Source organism: Pongo pygmaeus, chromosome 5, assembly GCF_028885625.2.
Source record: "Pongo pygmaeus isolate AG05252 chromosome 5, NHGRI_mPonPyg2-v2.0_pri, whole genome shotgun sequence".
NCBI classification, from domain to species: domain Eukaryota; kingdom Metazoa; phylum Chordata; class Mammalia; order Primates; family Hominidae; genus Pongo; species Pongo pygmaeus.
In genome coordinates this window covers 134,533,388-134,538,872 of record NC_072378.2, presented here as the reverse complement: position 1 = coordinate 134,538,872, position 5,485 = coordinate 134,533,388, and the positions used below count along the sequence as shown (strand labels likewise).

Genomic DNA, 5,485 nt, shown 5'->3' with positions numbered 1-5,485 from the left:
AGCGATTCTCCTGCTTCAGCCTCCCAAGTAGCTGGGACTACAGGCATGAGCCACCATGCCTGGATAATTTTTGTGTTTTTAATGGAGACAGGGTTTCACCATGTTAGCCAGGCTGGTCTCGAACTCCTGACCTCAGGCAATCCGCTGAGCTTAGCCTCCCAAAGTGCTGGGATTACAGGTGTGAGCCACCATACCTAGCCTTGCAATCAACTGTATCCTAAAAGTCCTTTTGTTATATCTTCTTTTCAGTATCTAAAACATATATGCTAGATCCCTTTGTCGTTTATAAGTATGATGATTGGGTTTTCATGTTCCTGTATCTATGCCTCCTTCAAGCCTTGTTATGATGTCCGCACATTACCTGCCTGTCATTAAAAAAAAATATATATGTATATCATCAGGTACAGCTTTGTGGATTGTGAAGCATATTTAAGTGTTGGGAGGAATGAGGAATGAGTCTATTTGCTGGAGTAGAAGACAGAGGAGTCGAATAAAGTGGGCAAACACATGAGTCCAAGTTTGTTTTCTAGGTCAAGGAGGAGGTTTGAAAACCTAGGGTAAATCATACTTCAGAATACTCATGGGAGGGCATGTATACTTGCACTATGATATTAGGGCTATACGTCTAATCAGAATCAGAGGAATGCCACTTTATGAAATCGGAGAATATGCTTCAGGTTATATGATTAGAAATTACGCTTAGAGAAAGAGTAGGGTATGTTCTCATAGCAAATAGAAGACATTTAAAAATTCTTTTTCACAAACACACATGAGCCATGAGGCCTAATTGCACAAAGTAGACACTAGAAATAAAAGGGGAGGTGAAGCAAAAAGGAGCTAAAACAATTAAGAGAGTGATAATAGAGCTTTCATCTTTTCTAATGAAATAGGTCTAATGAAATAGAAAACTTACGCTGATATCTGATATTTGTATTATGCCTCACGCTTTTACAAGGGGTATTCACAGAAATCTAATGTAGCATTTGCCTCAATCCCTTGAAATAGGAGGGACAGCCCTTTCTTTGGTATGCCTCTATTAGAAATGAAATAATAAGCTGAATAGGTTAGCTGACATCCAAAGCTCGCAGCCGGAAAATACCAAGGCTGGGAGAATGGAGAGTGGACTGCCCAGTTCTATAGCACGCTTCTTAGGAAGAGGCAGCTCTCCTAGCAGAAACAGCTTGGGCTAAATCTGTGCTATAATCTGTTCTTCATAAAAGGGAGTCAGAGGCTGTGCCTATTAGTAGAAACAGGAGGACTTGAGAAGGAAAGTGAGAAACTCTCTGATGGCTTTTTTTTTTTTTCATAGACCAGACTTACGGTCTAAACATTATCAATTTAATCTGTCAAAAAATTTTTTTCTGTCTTGTTTTATTATATCTTTTGAAGAAAGAAGAAAAAACATAAAAGTGAATTAGCCTATTTATGCCATCATTTCAGCCCATTAGCAGTATACCACCACAATAAACAAGCCATATGCTGGCTAATACTGCTATTAAGATCTACAGCACATGTGTTATAAAGAAGCAATGTAGAATGAAACATTACCAAAGAAACATAAATGATTCTTGATGTTATGTAAAGGAAATGGAAAGGTAGGGAAATCTGTACAGGACAGTTCTAGAAAATTGTGCTTGACCAGCAGCCCTCAGGACTGCTCTATCTATGAAGTAGCTATTCTTTATTCCTTTACTTTCTTAATAAACTTGCTTTCACTGAAAGAAAGAAAGAAAGAGAGAGAGAGAGAGGGAGGGAGGGAGGGAAGGAGGAAAGGAAGGAAGGAAGAAAGAAAGAAGAAAGAAAGAAAGAAAGAGAAAAAGAAAATGTTGCTTGGACACTTTTTGAAGCCTAAAGAAATTATGTTACGGGCTGGGCATGGTGGCTCATGCCTGTAATCCCAGCACTTTGCGGGGCCAAGGTGGGTGGATCACCTGAGGTCAGGAGTTAGAGACCAGCCTGGCCAACATGGTGAAACCCCATCTCTACTAAAAATACAAAAATTAGCCGGGCGGGGTGGCACATACCTGTAATCCCAGCTACTTGGGAGACTGAGGCGGGAGAATCACTTGAACCCAGGAGGCAGAGGTTGCAGTAAGCCAAGATTGTGCCATTGCATTCCAGCCTGGGCAAAAAGAGTGAAATTCCATCTCAAAAAAAAAAAAAAAAAAAAAAATATTTACAAGAAAAACTAATGCAGAACACATAGAGAAATAGGAATAGAAATATTTCAGACCTACTCTTTTTTTTTTTTTTTCCCCTGAGATGGAGTCTTGCTCTGTCGCCCAGGCTGGAGTGCAGTGGTGCAATAGATATACTCATTTTTAAAACGTTTTTATTACTTTTCCTTCATCAGTAGTGTTACAAAGAATGGAGTGTCTCTCCTACAAGAGCTCATCTCATGAAGATCCTTCCCAGTCAACAACTTAACCAACTCATAAAGTAGGATCTATGTCTAGAGTAATTATTTATTTATTTATTTATTTATTTATTTATTTTTTGCCTAGTTGGTCAGTCCATTACTAAGAGTTTTTTAAAATCTCCACCTCTAGTGGTAGAATTGTTTTTTTGGTTCTTTTAATTCGGTCAATTTTTGCTTTATATATTTTGAACCTCTGTTATTAGGCACCTATATATTTTTTTTTTCTGAGGCAGAGTTTTGCTCTTGTTACCCAGGCTGGAGTGCAATGGCGTGATCTCAGCTCAGCTCACTGCAACCTCCGCCTCCTGGGTTCAAGCGATTCTCCTGCCTCACCCTCCTGAGTAGCTGGGATTACAGGCACATGCGGTCACTCCCAGCTAATTTTTGTATTTTTAGTAGAGACGGGGTTTTGCCATGTTGCTCAGGCTGGTCTCTAACTTCTGACCTCAGGTGATCCACCCACCTCAGCCTCCCAAAGTGCTGGGATTACAGGTGTGAGCCACCTTGCCCAGCCGCACATACATCTTTATGATTATTATTATTTCCTAATGAACTGATCATTTTATCATTAGGAAATTTCCTTCTTTATCTCTGGTAAAAGTCTTTGTTTGAAGTCTATTTCTTCTGATAGATACAGCCAGTCCAATCTTCTAAAGCCTACTTTTCACATGGCATATTTTTCTTTCCATTTTCTTTCAACCTGTGTCTTATAGTTAAGGTGCTTATCTTATAGACATCATGTGGTTAGGTTTTCCTTTTAAAATCCTATCTAACAATCTCTGTTTTTTACTTGGGATGTTTAGCCCCTTTATGTTTAATGTAATGACACAGTTAGATTTAACTTTACTGTTTTGCTATTTGTTTTCTATATGTCCCTTCTCTGTTTGCTTATTCTTCCTTTCCTGACTTCTCTAGGATTATTTGAATAGGTTTTAGAACTTAATATTAATTTACCTACTGACTTTCTAGTTATCCTCTTTGCATCATATTTTCAGTGGTGCTCTGAAGATTACAATAAATGACTTTATTTTTACTTTTATTTTTTTGAGACAGAGTCTCACTCTGTTGCCCAGGCTGGAGTGCAGTGGCGCAATCTTGGCTGTCTGCGACCTCCACCTTCTGGGTTCAAGTAATTCTCCTGTCTCAGCCTCCCAGGTAGTGGGATTACAGGCATATGCCACCACGCCTGGCTAATTTTTGTATTTTTAGTATAAACGGGGTTTCAGTATGTTGGCCAGGCTGGCCTCGATCTGCTGAGCTCAAGTGATCTGCCCACGTTGGCCTCCCAAAGTGCTGGCATTACAGGCATGAGCCACTGTATCCGGCCTACAATAAATGACTTTAAATTTTCATAGACCATCGTCAAAATTTGCAAAAAATGCAGGTGCATCTACCCCACTCTACCCTCATCTTTTATATTATAGCTGTCATATATATTATCTATATGTGTACTAAACCCTACAGTACAGTGCATTTTTTAAAAAATAAGGGGAAAATTATCTTTTGTATTTATCCAGATATTTGCCATTTCTGATATTCTTCATTTCTTCCTGAAAATCTGTTTCTCTCTGGTATCATTTCCCTTTAGCCTGGAAATTTTCCTTTAGGATTTCTTTTTTTTAATGTTTTTATTATTTTTTTGAGATAGAATCTTGCTCTGCCACCCAGGCTGGAGTGCAGTGGCGAGACCTCAGCTCACTGCAATTTCCACCTCCTGGGTATAAGCAATTCTCCTGTCTCCTGTCTCAGCCTCCCGAGTAGCTGGGATTACAGGTGCATGCCACCATGCCCAGCTAATTTTTGTATTTTTAATAGAGACAGGGTTTCACCATGTTGGCCAGGCTGTTCTTGAACTCCTAACCTCAAGTGATCCACTCACCTCAGCCTCCCAAAGTGCTGGGATTATAGGAGTGAGCCACCGTGCCTGGCCAGGATTTCTTATAAGTCTTCTGGCAGTGAAATATCTTAGCTTTCTTTTATCTACATGATGTGTCTGTATAAATGGAAATACCTTTCTTTGTTTCATTCCTGAAGGATGTTTTTGCTAGATATGGAATTCTGGGTGGCTACTTTGTTTTTCTTTCTTTCATAACTTTAAAGATGTTGGTTCTTGTCTTCTGGCCTGTAGAGTTTCTGATGAGAACTCAACAACGTTTACATTATTGCTATGCTGAATGTAATGTGTAGTCTTTACTGGCTTCTCTAATTTTATTTTTGTTTTTATTTTTATTTTTATTTTTTATCAGTTTGACTATGATGTGCCTAGAGTAGAATCTGTATTCTTTAAGATGTGGATCTCTCAGGTTTAGGAAGTTAAATATTCTTCTAGTTCACTACTAGTTTTCTCACAGTTTGAATCTAGGTGACACGATTGTTTCTCCTGTGGTTTCTACACTGTAGCATGCCCTTTCTTCTCCAGCCCATCAGCACTCAGAAACTCTTTCTAACTGCCTTGAATTCTGATAAGTGCAAACACAAGCTTGAGCAGCTCCACAGCCATCCATCCACAACACCAAATCTTATGAGCCTGTAAATGGATTCTTTACAAAGGCCATGTTCTAGTCATTGTTGCAGTACGAGTTTTATTATTGTAACTTTTACAAATTCCTGAAATGATTTTAATAATACAAGAAATAATAGGTTGGGTGCGGTGGCTCACACCTGTAATCCCAGCACTTTGGGAGGCTGAGGCAGGTGAATCACCTGAGATCAGGAGTTCAAGACCATCCTGGCCAACATGGCGAAACCCCATCTCTACTAAAAATACAAAAATTAGCTAGGTCTGGTGGTATCTACCTGTAATCCCAGCTACTCAGGAGGCTGAGGCAGGAGAATTGCTTGAACCCAGGAGGCGGAGGTTGCAATGAGCCGAGATTGGGCCACTGTACTCTAGCCTGGGCAACAGGGCGAGACTCTATCTCCAAAAAAGAAAAATAAATAAGGCTGGGTGCGGTGGCTCACGCCTGTAATCCCAGCACTTTGGGAGGCCGAGGCGGGTGGATCATGAGGTCAGGAGATCGAGATCATCCTGGCTAACACGGTGAAACCCTGTCTCTATTAAAAATA

At 39.8% G+C, this 5,485-nt stretch overlaps 1 non-coding gene across 1 annotated transcript; it reads left to right on the top strand.

Moving 5' to 3' along the window:
- The first annotated feature begins 270 nt into the window (after nucleotides 1–270).
- Nucleotides 271–371, top strand: LOC129039807 (small nucleolar RNA U13). The gene has a single exon (XR_008503505.1). It is a non-coding gene; the product is annotated as a small nucleolar RNA U13 (small nucleolar RNA).
- The last annotated feature ends 5,114 nt before the right edge of the window (nucleotides 372–5,485 follow it).